The 25196-nt window shown below is 36.2% G+C and overlaps 1 protein-coding gene across 1 annotated transcript in view; it reads left to right on the top strand.

The window, feature by feature from the left end:
• ds (dachsous cadherin-related 1) overlaps window positions 1–25196 on the top strand; it is a 644900-nt gene that overhangs the window by 425187 nt on the left and 194517 nt on the right. The gene's annotated exons all lie outside the window — the stretch shown is intronic.

The raw sequence follows: 25196 nt of genomic DNA, 5'->3' as shown, positions 1-25196 counted from the left end.
CTGCAACTACTAGACTAGAACTTTTAAAAATATCTCTATCCGTTGAAAAGATACAGAATTTCGACCAAAAAACGAATCTGAACTACAGTGCGGCTTAAACTGAAACGACTGACGAGCACGATTACCTAATAGCTCAGTTACACTAGAGTTTTTTTGCCGGGTTAACCCACTAAGAGAAGATTTATTTGACGTTTGCGCTACGGAATTGCCATTTTAAATCTGAACCCATTGGGTTAATCCGGTTAAGTGTAACCGGGGTATAAGAATTGGGTATCCGATTTTCCTGAAATTTTACACATCATCAAACTTCTTTTAAACGTACAACCTCTTAGGCCAAAGATGATAAGAACTTTCGTCCACAATGCTGCTGCTAATTAATTATATATTTCTGGTCAGTTTTTAATAAACTTTTAACGAAGTCTTAATGAAAATTGTGTTTTTACCATTACCCAGCTACACAAAAATTTCTCACACATGGACATATACATACACACATTCCGTATGCCTGCAATTTGTTTGGAAACCACTCAACTGGTTACTTATTTTTTCTAATTTACTAAATCAATATGACTTTTTCGATTTTTTTCATTTAATTTAATTAAAATGCCAATCTAAAATAAAATACCAGCAGCAGTGAACGAATTGAAAATTTGCAGAAAAAACGAAATCTTGCGGAAAATCATTAGGCCAAAATGCAACAATAATAAAATTAAAATTCTAAACATTAAACAAATGAAAATGGTTTGGAAACATTAAAATACACTCAACATTCAAAGACGGCGACGACGAAGTAGACAAACAAATTTAACGGCGTGCAGTCGTTTAGACATAGACCACTTAAAATGGCAAAAATTGAAAAAACAACAACCATGCTGAAAACTCCAAGTAAATTAACTTGGTCAGAGCAATACTGCTGCTGCCGCTATACAAGTATATCTTGGTCAACATATCAAAAATGACATTATAATTTGGTTGAATCTGAAAGTGCGTGTGTTTGTATTCAATTATTTTCTGTGGTCTGTTTTCCTCCGCGTCGCACTGAAAAAGCTTTTAAGTGGGGAAACCTTTGTGGTCTAATCTCTAAAATTTATAGGCGAATAATGTGATATGTTGTGTATTTTCCATAATTTTTTTAAATTTGACTTTTTACTTGCTCGTTTCCTCATTTAAAACAAAATATGCCCAAAATGCAAAGTAGACTAACTTACAAAGTTTGTTTGCGCAATATTTATATTTAATTCCTGTTATACGAAACCCCTAAAACTCATAAATCAAATTAGATGTTAGAAGCAATGCCAGCCAGTCAGCTAAAAAGCTCAACATCAGCTCAGTGTAAACTTGCCAAGTTAATACAACACTAAATGTGGTTAATAAGATCACCGCAAGTTAATATAAATAAATAAACAAGCTTGGCTTAAAACCACATAACCGCCACCATAGACGCCACATTAAGAAAAACAAACTGTGTGCAGTCTCTTCCATATAAATAACAACAAAAAACCAGCAACAATAACAATGTCACCATGATTTTGTTTTTTTTTTTCTTTTTGTTGTGATTGTTTGTTTGCTGGTGATGATGGCGGTGGTGATCTCAATTGTAAAGCTCCATGGAAATGTGTTACAAGGAACACACATTTGCCATAGAAAAATATTTTAATATTTTTGTTAACAATATATGGGCTTTTCGGCACGCTAAGGACCCACATGAATACAATAATAAAATTCCTTTGAAATTTTTAAAAATCCAAAAATTTTGTTCGACGTAGGGTTAATGTTACACATTTGAAATATTCTTAAATACCGGACATATTGAAAACATGATGTATTTAATTCAGTTTAATTTTTTTTTTCAGTCGGTTACCCAGCCAGCCTTTCAGTCACATAGTCACTTTTTTTGCCGTTTGAAGTTGGTCACTTGGCCATTGAAGTGGGAAAAAACTTCATTTGAACAAAACGCCTTGTGTCCACCATAGTATCAACCAACCACCACCAATAGACTTCATGCACCGCAATCCATCGGTTTTTTTTTGTTCGTGGTCGTCGTCACTGAGAAACGTCAATTTTCTAAAATGTTGATTTCATTTAAAATTTATGTCTTTTTAAGTTATTGATTTTTGTTGACTTAACCGACATGGTCAATAGCAGCCGAGATAAATATTGAAAATATGAGAAGGCAAATATTGAACGATTTATTTATAAAAAAGTAATAACGATGATTGAATATTTAGAGCAGATTTGTTTTTCGTTGTAATTTAACATCTATGGAGGGTGACAATAGACATTTTGCGAACAAAAATGTTGCAATCAGCTCTTAAATATTTTAAAATAGTTTTAAGAAATTATTATCAACAGCAAAGAACTGAGGAATTTCTTCGGAGAAAGAGTTGAAACTTGGTGATCTTACAATCTTTTGCACGTTCCAAGAAATAACAAAACTGATCCACTCCTTTGAGTACTTCCACACAAAAAATCATCAAATCAAATAATATGTTCTGAGATGAATATATTTTTAATTTAATTCCCCACAAAAGTTCAAAACTATTTAATAAATTGCAGTTTAAGGACCATTCGAGGGCTACACAGTGGTGGCAATTACATGGGAAGGTGTGACAAAAATACTTCTACATAATGTATCGTGCTGAAATTTTTATCAATGGGACCTCGTGGCCTAAAAACACTCGTGCAAAATATTGGAGTCCTAGGTCCACGTTTTCGCGTGGTTCCCAAATAACGAATCATCCATAATTGTGGTATTTTACTGTTACGTATACATTGTTCAACCAAATTTGCTTTAATCCGGTACTGGGTGTTCTTATAGCATAGTAAAACTCCCCGAGAAAAATTGTCAATATTGATCCATTATTTGCTATACTCCATACATTATTTCAATCTTTATGTAATGTATATTACATATAATTACTAAATTTTCAAATGAAATAGGCTTTAATAGTGAACTCAGGGTTTAGAACATCACCTTAGAACATCACCTTTAGAACATCATCCTTTGAGGGTTGCCATCCACTTTCTGTACTTTATAGGATAAAAACACCTTTTTCCGCAGAATTACCTGTAATAACGTATTTTTGGTTCTCAGTGCGGTGAAAATTTTCACGTTTTAGTATGTTGCAATATTAGGGTGTCCCAAACAAGAAAAAATAATTATTAAAGTGTATACCCCCAAATGTTTTTATTTTTCTTTCGCGAGTTTCCAGTGAGGCTCCAGGTTACCATGATAAAAGAAATCACTAATAACACAAAGAATGTGTTATTGAACATACACATACGAAAAGGAAATAAAATGACTTAAAAATATTACAAACAAATTTTTGGTCATAACTGCCAAAACCGCAAATTTCCTCAAAAAGTCTAAACAGTTTTGAAATCTGCAGACCCTTGGTACTATTGGCGATTCTTGCATATGCTTGGGAAGTAACTTAAAGTTTAAAGAAATCCATACATCTATATAAGAAGAAAAACGATGCTTAGGCAATCTACTAAATGATTCAGCTTAAGTTTAGGCGCGAATAATAGTCCTTGGTTTCAGAAACTCGCTTTAAATATATCTACAGTTGAACCTCGATTATCCGTGAATCGATTATCCGGGATCCTCCATTATCCGGGATAGAAAAGAAATGTTGTTCTTTTTCCCATTTCCTTTTTTTCGTTATAAACTTCATTATCCGGTAGTTAAATCACACCTTCCCATTAATTTGATTAAGCAAACAAAAGGAAACTGGAAATTCTCCCATATTACATAATTTGTGTACTAATGGTATGACAAAAGCCATGGGACAAAGTCAATTCAGATGAATCTGATGATGATATCATGTATCCTTCTAAAATTTGGTGGATTACATTAACAAATATTATAAAAATTGCAGAATTTATTATTATTGTACTTACTTACTTAGCTGGCCCATTACAGAACATTTGTTCCATAGGCCGAACTAAGAAAAGATCTCCATTTCTCTCTATTTGTTGCTTCGCATACTGGAATACCGCGCCTTTTCATCTCATCATCCACTTGGTACCAACTCTTTTGGTACCAAACTCTTTGGAGAGGTTCTTTCCTATTTTAACTGAGGACCGATTTATTGATCTCTTTACCTCATCTTGGCTGGGCGGTATACATTCAATACCATCTTCTGAGATTGGGACTGTGGTATCTTCGTCGTCTTCGCTGCTATTGGATACCAAAAGATTTGAAAAATGTTCTTTCCATATCCTGAGTACACTATCTGTATCAGTTACCAAAATACCTTGCTGGTCTCTACAGGAGGATGTGCCTGTACCAAAGCCATCAGTTTGATGCTTGACTCTTTGGTAGAATTTTCGGACTTCATTCTGGCTCCTGTACATATCGATTTTTTCACACTCCCGCTTTTCCATCTCTCTCTTTTTCCTGCGGAAAAGACGTTTCTCCTCTCTCCTTTTCTCTCTGTATCTCTCTCGTGCGCTACGCGTGGCTACGGATTGTAAAGTAGCCCTATATGCCGCATTTTTCTCTTCGGTGGCAGCACGACACTCCTGATCATACCATGGATTCCTTGGTGGAGGTCTCTGGTATCCAAGTATGGATTTTGCGGCTGTTTGCATGGAGTGGGCAATGCTTTGCCATTGCGCTGATATGTTATCGGGATGAGGAGTGCTTTGATTAAGCAATTGGGTTAGTTGAGTGGAATATGCTGTGGCTATCTGTTGTGATTGCAGCTTACCGATGTCTAACTTTCGTGTTGTGTCTGTTCGTACTTTGTTTGCTACGTTTAACCGGGTGCGTACCTTTGCTGCAACAAGGTAGTGGTCCGAATCAATGTTTGCGCCTCGGAACGATCGTACATCCAACACGCTCGATGAATGCCTTCCATCTATCACAACATGATCAATTTGGTTTCTTGTTTTCTGATCTGGAGACAGGCAGGTGCCCTTATGAATATCGAGATGATTAAATCTGGTACTGCTAACTACCATGTTTTTTGCCGCTGCAAAGTCTATCAGCCTCATACCATTGTCAGATGTTTCACTGTGGAGACTGAATTTCCCGAATGTTGCGTCAAAGATATTCTCCTTTCCAATATTGGAATTAAATCGCCTAGAACAATTTTAATGTCATGGGCAGGGCAACGGTCATATGTTTCTTCTAAGCGCTCGTAAAATATATCTTTGGTCTGTTCGTCCTTTTCTTCAGTGGGAGCATGAGCGCAAAAAAAGATGATGTTGAAGAATTTAGCATTTATTCGAATTGCAGCAAGTCTTTCATTCACTGGGGTGAAGCTGGATACCAGATGTTTTAGTCTCCGACTAACTACGAATCCACAACCAAACTCATGCTTTACGTCATGGCAGCTATAATACAATGCGTCACCTTTAGGTGTTGTTGCGACGCCTTTCCCAATCCATCGTATTTCCTGTATGGCAGTAATATCGGCCTTGTACTTTTCAAGTACGTCTGCCAATGCGAAGACTTCATCTTCTCTATAAAGAGTGCGAACATTACAGGTGCAGATTCTCAGATCATGGTCCTTAAAACGTTTGCGGGGATCGTCAACTTTAGAGGGGTTTGTTTTTCTTTTCTTTCGTTTTTTCATAGTAGGCTGTTTTTTCTAGGGGAGGATTACTAACCCGACGCCCAAACCCAAGTTTTTAACGTTCTTATGGGTGAACGCGCGGCACATGTTAGCTCACTACCTTTAACGGGTGTTAAAGGCAGTTCCCCAGGTGACACCACGGGGAGGTCAGTGTCCACTTGGGATGAAAGAGGGACCAAGATAAATTCTGGGCTTTGCCATGTTAAAACCGGTCAGGACCGTTGCTTGGTATCTTCCATCCCCTACGTCACCCATTATATAATTTTGTTGGTGGCTTTGGAAATTTTGCCGATGTTGGATATGCCGTGGAAAATCTTTTATTCTTTTTTGCCTGCGTCAGGTCACGCTTTTTCTTGTATGTTTTCGCGTCAAGGTCCTTCTTTTTTCTCGTATCAGGAAATAACCATATCAGCATTCCGTTCCAGCTTTTTGTACCTTTTTGTCGAATATTAACATGCGCTTTCTGAGGTCGTTTCTTACAATTTTATACAGTGTAGTATTATATTTTCATACCCTTTACCATAAGTTTGTTTTTCACTTTTTAACTCAACGAAATAGGCATATATATTCTTGATCCAGATAAAATGCTGAATCGGTCTAACCATGCCCGTCAGTCCGTATGCTAAAATCAATCTAGCGTCCGCAATAATAGAGCTAGAAAGCTACACTCTAAACTTTTTCTGTTGAATTTTACAATGATAATGATAGGCAACAAGATGCAACACAAAAATACGTAATTTTCAACAGCTTTGTTGTTGTAAAATTTTACGCAAATATGCTTAAAATTTAAACATTTTGGGTTGCGATTTTAGACACAATTTATTGTAATTTGACACACTTTTCTTTGTAAATGTATGCACCAAATAATGTCTGAGTTTGTTTAATAAAACTACATTTTATTTAATTCATTTAATTAAAAATATTCTGAGACACACTTCGCCTCTCACTTCACGGCTCAAGCATTTTGTTCACCTCATTTACTCCTATTTTTTTGCGAATTTCTTGAGGCTAAGATTCATTTGGGTATTCAAAAAGAAGAGTACACCCTAGTCCGTCCATAAAATACTCAAAAAAGCGTAACTGGGGTGAACAAAATGCTTGAGGATTGAAGTGAGCGGTGAAGTGTGTCTCAGAACATTCCCGATAAACTATATATATTTTATTATATATAAATTCTGGTTGCAGGCTTCTAAACTTTAATTAAAATTATTTTTGACTCTAAAAATATTTTACATCTTTTTCGACTTTTAAGCAAAATCAATATCTTCATATTCTTTCGTCCGCTTCGAACAAAGAACCACAAGCAACTAACATTGCCATTGAACCGGAACACAACATCATTGTTCCGGCCAGCGGCTGTCACCTCAGTGTACATATGTTTGTATTTGTTTCGTTTTTCTGTGTTGGGAGCAGCATATCCCGGAATGCCTGCTCCGAAAGGACCAATATATTTGTGCTCGGCTTGTCACATCCGCATCTTCACCCACATCCTGCCTTCGGTGAAACGCAATAGATGTCAGGATTAGGTGCATCTAAGGGGTTGCTTTAGACTTGTCCACGTGAGGGACTTCGACAGGGACTATGTTGCTGCATGTTTTGTGAATACAGTCCCCAGTGAGTCGTGGAGGTGGGGGATTAGCTTTCCTATTGCACCAGTCAGTCCAATACAGACCTATCTCGCTTGAGCCTGTCTCTAATGACCCGTACATGGAATGTATGGGGGTAGCAGTCAGGTGTGGAACTGCTGAACGTATACATCCCGCCGAGAAATAGCTGTATCACAGATTACGTGCCTAACATTTGTTAACAGGCATAAGCGGAAGAAGTGGTTAAATCATCTGAAGAGTTGCAACATTGGAGCCGGTATATGTGAATTGTGGGCAACGGTTAAGTCACTCTCGAACCCTGGAAAAAGGGAATATAGTCACGTTTGGCGACGTTACGTTGACTGACCCGAAAAGGTGAGTAAGTTTTTTCAATCGACAGTTTGTCGAGCACCCCGAGTGTGACAGGGCGAAGAAAAGAGTATTACGTCGCATCAGATCTCTTCCTGCCGAAGAGGAACCACCACAGTTTACAAGGGATGGTGTTGCCAATGCCATCAGGAACCCTAAATCATACAAAGCGTTGGGCCCTAATGGAATCTCCATGGTAATGCTGAAGCAGCTGGATGAGCCGGGAGTGGAGTATCTCACTAAAGTTCTCAACTTATCGTTATCCACCCTCATTGTTCCCGAAGTCTGGGCAGGGTGGTCCCACTACGGAAGCCCGGCAAGGATGCCAGCAAAAGTGAATCATACAGGCCGATTTCGCTTTTGTCGCCCGTAGCAAAGACCCTTAAGGCCTTAGTCCTCCCCAATACCAGGCATAGCTATCAAGTTGCCGATCATCAGCATGGATTCCGTAGGCAGCACAACACGACAACAGCTCTGCACACCGTCTCCACATATATTTGTCAAGGACTCAACCAGAGACCGCCGTATGATAAAACAGTGATGGTGGCGCTTGACTTATCAAAAGCCTTTGATATATTCAGGCACTCCTCGCTGTTTGACGACATTGAGCAGACAACCCTTCGGCCAAGCTTGAAACGTTGGATAGCCAATTATATATGTGGGCGCCAGTCGTATGTGGAATTCAGGAACAAGAAGTCCAAACCCCGTAGAGTGAAACAGGGAGTTCCCCAAGGTGGGGTGATATCTCCGGAACTGTTCTGTATTCCGCCTCCTCCAGACGGCATCGAGATCGTAACGTATGCGGATGATTGCACGATCCTGGCGTCGGGTACCTATCCTGATGACATCTGTGAGAGACTGAACAACTATTTAACCGATCTTACCACCTTTTTCCAATCGAGGAATATGCAGATTTCCGCCACAAAATCAACAGGCACTCTGTTCACCACATGGACAGCGCAGTTTGGAAGAGAATTGAATCTTGTGGTCGACGGTAACAGAATTCCGACCACAAACTGCCGCAAAACCTTAGGGGTCACATTCGACTCTACTTTCACGTCGTGCGCGCACGCCACAGCTATCTGCGACAAACTGAAAAGTAGGAACAAGGTCCTCAAGTCCCTAGCCGGCAGCACTTGGGGTGCAGATAAGGAAACCTTTTTGACCACATATAACGCGATAGGTCGGTCCGTGGTAAGCTATGCGGCACCAGTCTGGTCCCCGAGATTATGTGATACGAATTGGAAAAAGATTCAAACTTGCCAGAATGCAGCCCTGAGAACAGCAACAGGGTGCCTCCTCAAATCTTCAGTGGACCATCTACATGAGGAGGCAAAGATTCTTCCAGTAAAGCAACACAATGAGATGCTTTCGTTGCAGTACCTGCTTGGATGTTACCGTGTGAGCCATCCCAATCATCATCTTGTGGGTAGGCCCGACACACTCAGGCAGATCAGGATGGATATCCATGCTATAGAGGGAGAGGTCCAAAGATACAGGAGAGAACCCCTAGGTCAACAAGCATATCAAGCAGGTTAAAATAGTATTCACACGGATGCAGTTGCCAAGGCCTTAAGCAATTATAGTGTGAATAAAGTCCTCGAAATACATCCCCCATCTTTTGCAGCTGAGGAGCGTCTGCTGCCACGACAAACTAGAGTAGTTTTGGCGCAACTACGCTAAATTCTTATTGGGCGGAAATCGACCGCGCCGTCCAAGACATCTGCCCAGTATGTGGTATGGGTCCGCACGACACAAAACACCTTTTCAAGTGCCCAGCCAAACCTACTCATCTAACTCCAGTGGATCTGTGGTTACATCCCATCGAAGCAGCCACCTTCCTGGAACTGGAGATAGACCCAGAGCCAGATTGAACAGAAGAACGAACATGCAAACATAATAACAAACACTGTTACAACAACAATAATACGTGGTTTTTGTGGTAGTTCTGCTTGTATGATACACATTTTTTGTTGTGCGAAAATGAATTTGCTACTGTTTGTGTTTGATTTCAAGCAGTTTCTATTGCAATTACAGTTTTTGCAACACTTTATGTTTGAAATTAAGCAGTTTGTGTTTAATTTTAAGCATATTTTGTTGAAACTACTGTTTTTGCAATAATTTGTGTTTGAAATTACGCATTTCCATAATTTGCACTATAATTTGTTAATTATTACGCACCTCCTAAAAAATCAACAAAAAAATCACAGTGATTTTCATTGTAATTTTCAACAAATAATTAAGAGTGTTTATTTTATATAACGGTACATTAAGATTTTAGGTATTTAAGGAGTTTAAGCTACATTTTATTGTCCCAACGAGCTGTAATTTGACATTTAAGGTTTCCAGTGGTCACAAAACTTCTCCAACAAATTTGTCAGCATGGGTCCCCGTTTTGGTATAACCACCATATAACGGTACTTCCGATCTTAGGTAATTTGAGCGTTCTTGCTATCTGTCCTTTACATTTGAAGTTCCGAGTAGTCAACAAAACTTCTACACCATATAACGGTACTTCTCGATTTTTTTTGTATTTTGAATGGTTTACCCACATTATTCTCACAAACATTATTTAGTCTCCGTTGGAGGTCCACGTTTTAATATAGCCCCACTAGAACGGTTCCGATCGATTTTCGGTATTTTTAAAGTTTTAGCCACATACTCCAACCGAAATGGCTGAAATCTGGTTCCAATATAGTATACGGAGGCCCGGCCGAACACATTTTTAAAAAATGTCCCAATTATTTTAAATATTTATAAAATTTATTTATCTATTAAAAAGATTTATAAAATTTTTATTAAAAATAACCAATATTAATTATTCCAAACGTCATCTAGACTAGACTGCACCTTAAATGCATTTCCTCACTTATTGCCACTACCCACTTTTTATCTCCACATTGTCAAACGAATCTTTGTGACAAACTTTTGTGCTCTACTTAACTGCAATTCTATTGGTGTTGTTGGTTGTTCGAAAGATAAACATGTCTATTGTGAAGTGTTGCCATAACATATGTAAGTATGTGTATAGTGTGCAAAAAACAACAAAATAACAAAAGCACACTTGATCGGTCACAAAGCATAGCAAACACACCATTAGCAACATTGTATCAAATGTCTAACAACAGCAACAACAACAAATATTGTTGCTTATAATGTGCGTGGTGGTGATGTTGTTTGATTCTCTGCACTATTTCGCTACGATGACAGTTGAAATTTATGCCATGAATTTTTATTTAATATGTAATTATGGCATTAAATCGATAGATACGGATGTACGTACAGGCATGGAGTTATTGCTGCTGTGTGATTGGAGGGAGATTCGGTGATTTTCCGCAATGAAAATAGCTGCATGAAGGCGTTGACGACATTCTTTGCATTATCAAAATGTTAGAGATTAGAAAAATTGGGGGAAAACTATGAATTAATTTAATTAAAAGAAATTTAAGAGGTTATGCTTATTAATCGGTAGTCAGTGGAAAGCTTAATACCACAACTTATTAGAGATGGTTCCTCAAGAGATCACTATGCCTGTTAGGTAGAAGCTAATTTTGTTAAATTCTTTAGAGTTGAAATTTATGAAGCTAGGAATTTTCTGCACATAAGCAGAGCAATCATATTCTGAAAACAAATTAGACTATTTTAAAAATTCCAAAATATACACTGAGTCATTATAGTGCCTGGCACAATATATATAACAATATATATTTTCACATTTTTAAAAATTCCCTTATTCTGTTCACAGAATATGACTGCTCAGGCTAGAACTTTGCCTGGATTTCCATAAAGAGATTTTTAAATATTTTTATATGCACAAAATAAACTTTCAAAGTCAAACCAAATATTTTAAAAATGTATAAAAGAAGGATCTGTTTTGTCCAAGTGTTGTCTTAGTCACCATTAGAAGAGTTAACTTTGCATTTTAGTTTTTCTCATTCAATTCTATTTATTTCTCATTCAATTCTATAAATTTCTATTTATCATTTTTGAAATTTATTACCCTAAGACTAAGTCAGTCAGTCTGAACAGCTCGATCATAATAAATTTAGTTAGAATTGCGGTAGAATTCTATTGATATGCAATTAAATATAATTTTTTATTTTCTCAATGGGGGAGGGAGGCTAATAACAACAAATTTAAATACCTGATCTTTCCACAATAGAACTCATAACTTTGCCAATACAAACGACACTTTGTGGCAGCTGTGCAGTAATTTTTCAAGATTTTTCTATTCGAATCGACAATTAAACAATGAACATTAAATAATGCTTGGCAATTATATGTATTAATTTCAAAATTGACAAATTCTCTGGCAATAAACACTATGGCAGGCAGGTATTGAGGCAGTCAGTCAGCGTGAAGTAGTCAAACAGCATGCTAAGCGTTCTTTTTTTGAAGTAAATAAACAATCCCCTTTTTTAGAGACAATGAAAAATCGCATCTTGGCCAGTAAAGGCGACATGGCAGCAGTTCGTGTGGTGCTAGGATTAAAAACCACATTATTGCTGGTGTCATTATTGACACTAATAATTGTATTGGTCATAATTATTGTTTATTTGTGGTGGCATTGCAGTCATTCGTTCGTTCATTTGAACGCTCAGACTATAAAACTGGTAAACGACAGCGAAACTATGTCTACAATTAATTATATTCTAATTAAAAGTCTAAATATTTAAAAGTGAGAGTACCCTACAGCTGAACATGAATAAATTTAGTTGGTTGTTGAAGTAACTACTCACAGCAAAAAATCTGTATTTTTTAAAGAATATTTTTTCATCCAAAATTAGCCCTCCAAACGCGGATTTTTTATAGAATATTTTTTCATCCGACATCAGTCCTCCAAACGTGGATTTTTAAAGAATATTTTTTTCATCAAACATTAGACCAATAAACGTGGATTTTTTAAAGAATATTTTTCATCGAACATTATATCAATAAACGTGGATTTTTTAAAGAATATTTTTCATCGAACATTAGACCAATAAACGTGTTTTTTTTAAAGAATATTTTTCATTGAACATTAGACCAATAAACGTGGATTTTTTAAAGAATATTTTTCATCGAACATTAGACCAATAAACGTGGATTTGTTAAAGAATATTTTTCATCGAACATTAGACCAATAAACGTGGATTTTTTAAAGAATATTTTTCATCGAACATTAGACCAATAAACGTGGATTTTTTAAAGAATATTTTTCATCGAACATTAGACCAATAAACGTGGATTTTTTAAAGAATATTTTTCATCGAACATTAGACCAATAAACGTGGATTTTTTAAAGAATATTTTTCATCGAACATTAGACCAATAAACGTGGATTTTTTTAAAGAATATTTTTCATCAAACATCAGCACTTCAAACGTGGATTTTTTAAAGAATATTTTTTCATCAAACATCAGCCCTCCAAACGTGGATTTTTTAAAGAATATTTTTTCATCAAACATTAGCCCTCCAAACGTGGATTTTTTAAAGAATATTTTATTATCAAACATCAGCCCTCCAAACGTGGATTTTTTAAAGAATATTTTTTCATCAAACATCAGCCCCCAAACGTGGATTTTTTAAAGAATATTTTTTCATCAAACATCAGCACTTCAAACGTGGATTTTTTAAAGAATATTTTTTCATCAAACATCAGCACTTCAAACGTGGATTTTTTAAAGAATATTTTTTTTAAAGAATATTTTTTCATCAAACATCAGCCTTCCAAACGTGGATTTTTTAAAGAATATTTTTTCGTCAAACATCAGCCCTCCAAACGTGGATTTTTTAAAGAATATTTTTTTATCAAACATCAGCCCTCAAAACGTGGATTTTTTAAAGAATATTTTTTTATCAAACATCAGCCCTCAAAACGTGGATTTTTTAAAGAATTTTTTTTATCAAACATCAGCCCTCAAAACGTGGATTTTTTAAAGAATATTTTTTCATCAAACATCAGCCCTCAAAACGTGGATTTTTTAAAGAATATTTTTTCATCAAACATCAGCCCTCAAAACGTGGATTTTTTAAAGAATATTTTTCATTAAACATCAGCCCTCAAAACGTGGATTTTTTAAAGAATATTTTTTCATCAAACATCAGCCTTACAAACATGCATTTTTTAAAGAATATTTTTTCATCAAACATCAGCCTTACAAACGTGGATTTTTTAAAGAATATTTTTTCATCAAACATCAGCCCTCCAAACGTGGATTTTTTAAAGAATATTTTTTCATCAAACATCAGCCTTCCAAACGTGGATTTTTTAAAGAATATTTTTTCATCAAACATCAGCCCTCCAAACGTGGATTTTTTAAAGAATATTTTTTCATCAAACATCAGCCCCCAAACGTGGATTTTTTAAAGAATATTTTTTCATCAAACATCAGCCCTCCAAACGTGGATTTTTTAAAGAATATTTTTTCATCAAACATTAGCCCTCCAAACGTGGATTTTTTAAAGAATATTTTATTATCAAACATCAGCCCTCCAAACGTGGATTTTTTAAAGAATATTTTTCATCGAACATTAGACCAATAAACGTGGATTTTTTTAAAGAATATTTTTCATCAAACATCAGCACTTCAAACGTGGATTTTTTAAAGAATATTTTTTCATCAAACATCAGCCCTCCAAACGTGGATTTTTTAAAGAATATTTTTTCATCAAACATTAGCCCTCCAAACGTGGATTTTTTAAAGAATATTTTATTATCAAACATCAGCCCTCCAAACGTGGATTTTTTAAAGAATATTTTTTCATCAAACATCAGCCCCCAAACGTGGATTTTTTAAAGAATATTTTTTCATCAAACATCAGCACTTCAAACGTGGATTTTTTAAAGAATATTTTTTCATCAAACATCAGCACTTCAAACGTGGATTTTTTAAAGAATATTTTTTTTAAAGAATATTTTTTCATCAAACATCAGCCTTCCAAACGTGGATTTTTTAAAGAATATTTTTTCGTCAAACATCAGCCCTCCAAACGTGGATTTTTTAAAGAATATTTTTTTATCAAACATCAGCCCTCAAAACGTGGATTTTTTAAAGAATATTTTTTTATCAAACATCAGCCCTCAAAACGTGGATTTTTTAAAGAATTTTTTTTATCAAACATCAGCCCTCAAAACGTGGATTTTTTAAAGAATATTTTTTCATCAAACATCAGCCCTCAAAACGTGGATTTTTTAAAGAATATTTTTTCATCAAACATCAGCCCTCAAAACGTGGATTTTTTAAAGAATATTTTTCATTAAACATCAGCCCTCAAAACGTGGATTTTTTAAAGAATATTTTTTCATCAAACATCAGCCTTACAAACATGCATTTTTTAAAGAATATTTTTTCATCAAACATCAGCCTTACAAACGTGGATTTTTTAAAGAATATTTTTTCATCAAACATCAGCCCTCCAAACGTGGATTTTTTAAAGAATATTTTTTCATCAAACATCAGCCTTCCAAACGTGGATTTTTTAAAGAATATTTTTTCATCAAACATCAGCCCTCCAAACGTGGATTTTTTAAAGAATATTTTTTCATCAAACATCAGCCCTCCAAACGTGGATTTTTTAAAGAATATTTTTTCATCAAACATCAGCCCTCCAAACGTGGATTTTTTAAAGAATATTTTTTCATCAAACATCAGCCCTCCAAACGTGGATTTTTTAAAGAATATTTTTTATCAAACATCAGCCCTCAAAACGTGGATTTTTAAAAGAATATTTTTTCATCAAACATCAGTCCTCAAAACGTGGATTTTTTAAAGAATATTTTTTCATCAAACATCAGTCCTCAAAACGTGGATTTTTTAAAGAATATTTTTTCATCAAACATCAGCCCTCAAAACGTGGATTTTTTAAAGAATATTTTTTCATTAAACATCAGCCCTCAAAACGTGGATTTTTTAAAGAATATTTTTTCATCAAACATCAGCCCTCAAAACGTGAATTTTTTAAAGAATATTTTTTCATCAAACATCAGCCCTCAAAACGTGAATTTTTTAAAGAATATTTTTTCATCAAACATTAGCCCTCCAAACGTGGATTTTTAAAGAATATTTTGTCACCAAACATCAGCCCTCAAAACGTGGATTTTTTAAAGAATATTTTTTTCATTAAACATCAGCCCTCAAAACGTGGATTTTTTAAAGAATATTTTTTCATTAAACATCAGCCCTCAAAACGTGGATTTTTTAAAGAATATTTTTTCATTAAACATCAGCCCTCAAAACGTGGATTTTTTAAAGAATATTTTTTCATTAAACATCAGCCCTCAAAACGTGGATTTTTTAAAGAATATCTTTTTTTCTTCAAACATCAGCCTTACAAACGTGGATTTTTTAAAGAATATTTTTTCTACAAACATCAGCCTTACAAACGTGGATTTTTTAAAGAATATTTTTTCTTCAAACATCAGCCTTACAAACGTGGATTTTTTAAAGAATATTTTTTCTACAAACATCAGCCTTACAAACGTGGATTTTTTAAAGAATATTTTTTCTTCAAACATCAGCCTTACAAACGTGGATTTTTTAAAGAATATTTTTTCTTCAAACATCAGCCTTACAAACGTGGATTTTTTAAAGAATATTTTTTCATCAAACATCAGCCTTCAAAACGTGGATTTTTTAAAGAATATTTTTTCATCAAACATCAGCCCTCAAAACGTGGATTTTTTAAAGAATATTTTTTCATCAAACATCAGCCCTCAAAACGTGGATTTTTTAAAGAATATTTTTTCATCAAACATCAGCCCTCAAAACGTGGATTTTTTAAAGAATATTTTTTCATCAAACATCAGCCCTCCAAACGTGGATTTTTTAAAGAATATTTTTTCATCAAACATCAGCCCTCCAAACGTGGATTTTTTAAAGAATGTTTTTTCATAAAACATCAGCCCTCAAAACGTGGATTTTTTAAAGAATATTTTTTCATCAAACATCAGCCCTCCAAACGTGGATTTTTTAAAGAATATTTTTTCATCAAACATCAGCCCTCCAAACGTGGATTTTTTAAAGAATGTTTTTTCATAAAACATCAGCCCTCAAAACGTGGATTTTTTAAAGAATATTTTTTCATAAAACATCAGCCCTCCAAACGTGGATTTTTTTAAGAATATTTTTCATTAAATATCAGCCCTCCAAACGTGGATTTTTTTAAGAATATTTTTCATTAAATATCAGCCCTCCAAACGTGGATTTTTTAAGGAATATTTTTCATCAAACATCAGCCCTTCAAACGTGGATTTTTTAATGCATATTTTTCATCAAACATCAGCCCTTCAAACGTGGATTTTTTAATGCATATTTTTCATCAAACATCAGCCCTCCAAACGTGGATTTGTCAAAGAATATTTTTTATCAAACATCAGCCCTCCAAATATTTGTCATCAAACATCAGCCCTCCAAGCGTCGATTTTATAATTATTATTTTTCATCAAACATCAGCCTTACAAACGTGGATTTTTACAGAATATTTTTTCATCAAACATCAGCCTTACAAACGTGGATTTTTTAAGGAATATTTTTCATCAAACATCAGCCCTTCAAACGTGGATTTTTTAATGCATATTTTTCATCAAACATCAGCCCTCCAAACGTGGATTTGTCAAAGAATATTTTTTATCAAACATCAGCCCTCCAAATATTTGTCATCAAACATCAGCCCTCCAAGCGTCGATTTTATAATTATTATTTTTCATCAAACATCAGCCTTACAAACGTGGATTTTTTACAGAATATTTTTTCATCAAACATCAGCCTTACAAACGTGGATTTTTTAAAGAATATTTTTCCATCAAACTTCAGCCCTCCAAAAGTAATTTTTTCATTAAATATCAGGCCTGCAAACTTGGGTTTTAAAAGAATATTTTTCATCGAACTTTTCATCATCAGGCGAGACCCCAGAGAGTATTTGAAGTGAAACCATTCGTCACATGTCGACCACAGCCAAATCGATTTTCTTGTCTGTTCTGTGCAATAATTATTATTAATTTCTCGACCAAACAATACACAGAAGAGCTACTGATTTCTAGTTTACCATTTGTTTTTTTAATCTTTATTGTGTGGTTTTATGGTAACAGAAACAATTTGTTATGTTGTTATTGTTTTTTTCGGCTTATTCATCCATCCATTAATTGTAATTGCTGCACCTAGTATGTGTGGTTGGTGGCTGGGTCTCAAGTGTTTCTTTTTTTTAGTTTATTAGGAATTAAGAAAAAAAATAAAATAAATGAAAAAATATCTATGAATTGTTATTACTTGTTTAGTAATTTCCATATTATAAATTTATCTAAGAAATAGCAACAGCAACAGCAACACCACCAACAACAAAAACAACTTGTATTGTCTGCATTACAATTATTTTGAAATTGGTGTGGGTTGTGTGATTTTGTCTTCACAGTCAAGTATATTTGTTTGTTGGTAAGTGGAAAATAATCGACAACAAATAGACATTTGATATAGCAGTACTTCAAAATAAAAAAAATATATATATATATATACACAAAAAGACAGACACTTAACGGCTTAAACAAATGTTGTTTCGTAAAAAATAAAATAATAAATATACATTTTTAAAAGTACGGGCATTCTCATTTGTTCACCCTCCTCTGCATTATACAAGAACCGATAGGATTTTGCCTTTGGATGAAGAAAGAGATGAGGCAGTGACGACGATAATGAGCCATACAAATAGCGTGTGAAAATAGAATTTTTCATATACCGGAGTCCATTGAACGAGATTGCCACAACTCTACCTTTCACCAATTCAGTTGCTTTCCTGTTAGCAAGAATCTCTGCCTAAAGGACGCTGCAGCCATAATTAGACCTATATTAGCGTTTAATTAATGCGTTCTCTCAATAAACGCCGGTGCCAGTTTTCCTTCATCTTGGACCCATCTGCGTATATTTATCAGATCGTCCAGAGGAGAATTACCTTTAGGCCATGTGTCACTTCTATGAAAAATAACATAGAAGGAGTCCAACTTGAAAAGGCAGGCATATAATCAATTAAGTAATACCTGTCATTTAATTCATGCTGACTATCGATTAATTTTTAAGACTTGTCCGAAGTGGTCAATTTGCCACGATCCTGACTCTTGGATCGTAAAAGCCGTCTTTGAAACCTGAAATTGGATTATAATATCGAACGTTTGGAGATCCAGGATTACTCGTACGTTTAAGGCGGCCTAAGAATTGAGCAGGTAGTCGGTATTAACGCTGTTCTTTGCACACTTGATAGATTGGACAGTTTTATTCCTAAGCGCTTGTCACACTGTAGGTTAAGATGGGAAGGACAAAGGTTATAGATTGGACAGTAATGCTTTATTCCAAAGCGCTTGCCACCAATCAAGTCCACCGTAGGTTTAAATGGGAAGGACAAAGGTTACATACAACCAGTGTATGTCTCCAACTTTTCCCAATTGGGTTCTGGCAGGAGTAGAGTCCAAAAGTCTTTTCTTCGTCAGCTCCTCAATATTCCTTTTCCATGTTAAACGGTGGTCAGAATTGTACTGAGATATTTTTCTTCCGGAAAAAGTGTCAATGCAACTCCGTCCAGAACTGGAGGCTGGAAATCGGCAATTTTGCGTTTCCTTGAGAATAAAAGAAGTTCCGTCTTCTCTGGGTTAACTCCAAGACCATTGCAAACGGATAGGGTTGGTAAAAATTTGCCACTTATCAGCACTACCACATTATCGGCAGAGGCCACCAGGTCGAAACAGGCACGAATTCCATTTATAACCAAAAACCATAACCATAACATAGAACCCTGAGGAGTGAATCTTTTAGCCGTTTTCCTCACGGAGCTCTCTCCTGGACACGAATTGATAATTCTACTTTTCAGCATCTCATAAATTTATTTCAGAAGGATAGAGGAAATTCCTGTGTTGCTGAGAGCAGTATGGATGGAATTAAGCCACACGATAAGGCGGCCTTTATATCGGAAAAAGCCGGCAAGGTGAAGTTTGAATTCTCCATATTCCTCTTAACACGTCCAATCACCTCATGTAGGACGCTTTCTACTGATTTGCCCTTGATGTAGGCGTGCTGAGATCTACTGATCTGTTTGGGATGTAATTGTGGCCTCGTTTCCAGATCCAATAATCTTTCCATCGCCCTTAGTAGATAGGAAGAAAGACTAATTGGTCTAAAATCTTTGGGTAATGAGTGATTCGACTTCCCCGCTTTGGGAATGTAGGCCACATTTACCTCTTTTCATAGATTACGTACGTACGTGAAACACAGGCATGCTTTAAAAATATACGTTAGGAGCGGCTTCCCCGCTTTAGGGGTGTAGGTCACATTTACCTGTTTCCATATACCACGTATGTAAGGAGAGAAAACGCAGAGTGGCTTCAGTAATATAGATTAGGATTGTTAGTGTCCGAATTCTAAAGCATGGCCGGTATTATACCACCCGATTCCGATTATGTGTACGGTTGAAAGCTATTAATCGCCTATTGAAGTCTTGAGAGACTAGTTAATCAGTCTATCAGCTGTTCATCCTCTACAGTTCGGGTTTGACCGTGACTTGTTGTACGCCGGACACAATGAAAAACCGCAAAACCGGGAAAGTTTACCCATAATAACAGATCGAGAGTTTCTAGTCCAGAGTTAGTCTAGGAACCTATGCTACGCTTGATGCTACCTAGACGTTCCATTAACTCTCTCTACATACTCACTAAAACTAATCCGAGAACTCCGTCTATCTTTTTATACCCTCCACCATAGGATTAAGTTTGTCACTACGTTTGTAACTACTCGAAATAATCATTGTAGACCCCACAAAGTATATATATTCTTGATCAGCGTGCAATTCTACATCGATATAGCCATGTCCGTCCGTCTGTCCGTCCGTGGAAATCACTCTAGCGTCCGAACGGATTGACGTAGGTTGATGAAATTTTAAGAAAATATGTTATTTGTACGTAGGTCTTTTGGTATTGAAAGCGGGCTATGTAGGTCTACGCTTTCGTATAGCCCCCATACAAAATGACGCGTGACGCGTCGTCGTTTTAAGGAATTTTTAAGATATTTGGCCCATTTTAACACCGAATTGGTTGTAATTTGGTACTTTGTGTCTCCAGAGGCCAGAAAACATTCCTACCAAAGTTGGGTTATATAGGTCCACGGTTTGGTATAGCCCCCATATAAGGCCCTATATAAAGTACGCGTCATTTAAATATATTTTGAATGTATTAGACCCATTTGACCACAGAATTGGTTGTAATTTGGTACTTTGTGTCTCCAGAGGCCAGAAAACATTCCTACCAAAGTTGGGTTATATAGGTCCACGTTTTGGTATAGCCCCCACATAAGGCCCCTTATATAGTACGCGTCATTTTAATATATTTTGAATGTATTAGACCCATTTGACCAAAGAATCGGTTGTAACTTTGTATTTTGTGTTTCCAGAGGCTAAGAAACATTTCTACCATAAAATGTTTATATAGGTCCACGTGTTGGTATAGCCCCCATAATACAATATCTCCCGATTTTCGATATTTTGAACGTTTTAGCCTCATTATCACACCTAGATGGTATTTAGTCTTCTTTAGGCGTATAAAACTTTCCCCCAGAAATTTGTAGGTATAGGTCCACGCCATCATATGGCCCCCATTGAACGGTACCTTCCGAATTTCGGTATTTTGAAGGTTGTGGCCACATTAATCCACCGAAATGGCTGAAATTTGTGGTGGAGGGTACAAAAAGTTCGGCCCGACCGAACTTAACGCTTTTCTTACTTGTTTGATTTCAATCCAGTGCTTATCGAAATTAACCTTGTAGACATTCCAATCAGTACTGAGTTACGTCTTACTGGCGTTGTTGTTGGATATCCTAGCTACTTTACGAGGATTGGCTAATTGTTTACTCCATCAAACCGATTGGGATTGGATAGGAATCCTCATAGCAAATCAGGAGAGTATTGGTTAGGGAATCCACAACTCCCTCGTCTATTGCTTCCGCACAATTATGAAGCCGTCACTTCTTTGAATTTACCCCATTGCATTATCCTACAATTTCAGTGGTTGTTGTAACAGCATAGAAACCTACGTACAAGCATATGTTTGATGCTGGGTTGGCAGCCGCTGGCCGAAACACTATAGTTTCGGGTTAATCCGGTACGAAAGAACCCGCTACCTTGGGATTGACAATTTCTGTGGTGACTCTGTATTACTCCATGGTTTCGAAAAGTATCATTCTGTGATCTGTGAAGGAACACTTTTCAGATAACCTCCAATTAACTATATCGAAGCCGTACATGTTGGTGAGGGTTATATCGATCACTTCCCCCCTGTCTTGAAAAGGTGTGGTGTTTTCCTGTACCCTATTTTTAAATTATTTTGTAAATAAACCCTCCACTATATTATGGAGGGTATAATTAAATTAGCCATTTCGTTTGTAACATATCGAAATATTCATCGGAGGCCCTACAAAGTACATATTCTTGATCAGGCTAAAATTCTATGTAAGTCGATATAACCATGTCCGTCCGACCGACTGTTGAAATCAAGATACAACTCGTAATTTTGAAGATAGGGCTTTGTAATTTGGTATAGCAGTTTCTACTACTCCTCGGATGTTTGGTATTGCAAATGGGCTATATCGGTCCACGTTTTGATATAGCTCCCATTGAAGTGTACCATCCGATTTTCGGTGTTTTGAAGGTTTTACCCTCATTATCACACCGAAATGGCTGAAATTTGGTACTTAGTCTTCATTGGTGGTATAAAGCTTTTCCCCAGAAATTTGTCGGTAAAGGTCCACGCCTTCATATAGCCTCCATAGCACAGTACCTCCCGGTTTTCGGTATTTTAAAGGTTTTGGCCTCAATATTCCACCGAAATGGCCCAAAGTTGGTATTTAGTTTTCGTTGTGGGTATAAAACTTTCACCCAGAAGTTTGTTGGTACAGGTCCACGCCTTAATATAGACCCCATAGAACGGCACCTCCCGATTTTCGGTATTTTGAAGGTTTTGGCCTCAATATTGAACCAAAATAGCTCAAATTTGGTGTTTAGGGTTTGTTGCGGCATACAACTTTTACCCAGAAATTTGTCGGTACGGGTCCACGCCTTCATGTAGCGCAGATAGAACAGTACCTCACGATTTTCGGTAGTTTGATGTTTGTGGCCCCAACAAGCCACCGAAATGGCTGAAATTTGGTAGTAGGTATAGGTACACGTTTCGATATAGCCCCCATAGAACGGTACCTCCCCATTTCCGTAAAAAAATATAGTCTTCCATGGGGTTATAAAATATTCCAGAAGAGAATTATCAGTATAGGTCCACGTCTTTCTATATACCCCATAAAAGCGTGCCTCTTGATTCCCGGTATTTTGAAGGGTTTAGGTACATTATCTTACCGAAATGTCGGCAATTTGGAATTTAGTCTTCTTTCCGCCAGAAATTTGTCGGTATAGATCGACGTTGTGATATAGCCCCCATAGAGCGGTACCTCCCGATTTTTTGTATTTTGAAGGTTAGCCACATTGTTTTACCGAAATTTCTGAAATTAGGTATTTAGTCTTCTTCATAAACGAAAAGAAACTAATTGTTCCATTTAACTGCAATACAACTTATGGTGGAGGGTATAACAAGTTCGGCCCGGCCGAACTTAACGACGTTCTTACTTGTTATACCCTTAGCATTTATGCTAACGAGGGTATATACACCTTCATAGGGCAAAATGTTCCTCATCGAAATAATAGTTTTAGACCCCAAGTATGTTTGGATGAAATGTCCGCCTGTATGTCTGTCTGGATGGCTGGAGAGAGCGATAACTCTCGAACGGATTAACTGATTCGGTCCAAAATTTGGCTGTCGTAATATTTTGTGCAAAGTAGTAAGTAAGTTCGAAGATTGGTTATATCGGTCCACTCCTTCCGGTACCTCCCCCACAAAAGTTCGGAAATGTTCGGAAATTTTGTGCGCACGATAACTCTTGAAGGAAGTAACCTATGTGGTTCATACTTTGCACATCGTGAAATTTCTACCAGATTTAGATGAGGCTCCAATATGGACTCAATCGATGCACTCCTTCGTGTACCTCCCACACAAAATTTCGGAAAAGTTCAGTTTAGGACCTGCTCTCGAATGGGGCAGGTCCATACTTCCTGAGAAAATAGCCTGAAAGGTACAAAAACCCCTATGACACCGTGTGTAGTGGTTGGAGCGCAAGATAATATTTTGTGCAAACTTAGTTTTACTAACTCTTGATGGGAGTGACCGATTTGGTCCATACTTTACACATCCTAATATATCTACCACATATAGGTCAGGTTCGAATTTGGACTATATTTGTCCACTCCTTCGGGTAACTCCACACAAAATTTTGGATAAATTCACTTTAAGACCTGCTCTCGAATCACTTTAATTTTAGTTGATGCAACTTGCATTCGCTGCCTCAATTACGACAGTAAAAGTTTTTTAGGGGCAGGTCCATACTTCTTGAGAAAACAGTCAGAAAGTTGTAAAAAACCCCTATGGCACCATATGTAGTAGCTGGAGAGCTCGAACCGAATACTGCGTTCGTCCACACTTTGGATATTGTAATATTTCTTCGAATATTAGATGAAATTCGAAGGTGGTGCTTATAGGTCCACTTGCGCGCGCGATTTCTCATAGACGTAGCAACCGATTTGGATGTGGATCTCTAAATATTGTCGAAAATTAGTTTATGTTCAAATTTTGGCCCTATCTGTCCAATCCGTGTGGTACCACCCACACATTTTTGTGTGTTAAGGGTCTGTTCGAGGAACCGTTGGCAATGTTTACCGAAGGTTTTCCTATTGGCCCTGTTTACTGCAATATTATGTTTTTCGTAGGATAGTGTGATAAAAAAGCCTTATCTATCGATATGCCCGCAAATTTTTTAGCTTTAATCCTATCCATACTTTTGTCGTTTCATACGTCCATACATAAGTTGTTTTCTTTTTTTTTTTTTTTTTTTTTTTGAAAAAAAGTTTTTCAATCCACACGCTGAGGGCATATCTCTGTCGGCAAAGGCGACTGATACTTTTTTACTTGTTTTTGTACAAATAAAATTCCAGGACTAGGGCGATATCAATGTATAATGTCGAGTGTGTTTTTAGGTGTTCAACAGCAGCTCCTTTGCAATTATGCAGATTGATCTACTCAAAGCAAAGCTCCTGCTGCTTCCTTCCTATTGGAAACATAACGGGTAAGGAGTCTTTATACATGAACAAATTTTCTTTTATAGTGGACAAGAAGACTACCCCTTTAGATTTTTGGTTCAATTAAAGATCCGAAAAATTTGCAGACAGCAAGAAATATTTATTTATAGACGAGGCTAGTACTTCATTATAAGAGACGAATAGGTGACTTCTTAGACTGCCATAAATCCTTAATCGAACATTGGCAATTTAATTATTTAACGTAACTAATGATCCATGCCAATTTTGTCAAATTATTTCCCTGCCTTCATCAAGCAAACACCTACAAAATCCCCACACCACTACTCATATGACAAAATGGCGCAATATGTCTTGCAGAAATAACTAGCCAAATGAGCAACACAATGATTAACGGAAACAAATTTTTGAACTGGTAATAGATACAAATACTCAGCAGTAAAAAAGTAAACAAGTTACAAAATTTATTTTTGCAAACATTTTTGAATTTTCGTTTTTAGACTTTTTGTGATTA

The sequence above is a fragment of the Musca autumnalis genome, unplaced genomic scaffold (assembly GCF_047663935.1).
Source record: "Musca autumnalis isolate F117 unplaced genomic scaffold, ASM4766393v1 scaffold_2, whole genome shotgun sequence".
In the NCBI taxonomy this organism is placed as follows: domain Eukaryota; kingdom Metazoa; phylum Arthropoda; class Insecta; order Diptera; family Muscidae; genus Musca; species Musca autumnalis.
The sequence above is the reverse complement of the archived record's forward strand: the minus strand, read 5'-3'. Positions and strand labels throughout refer to the sequence as shown.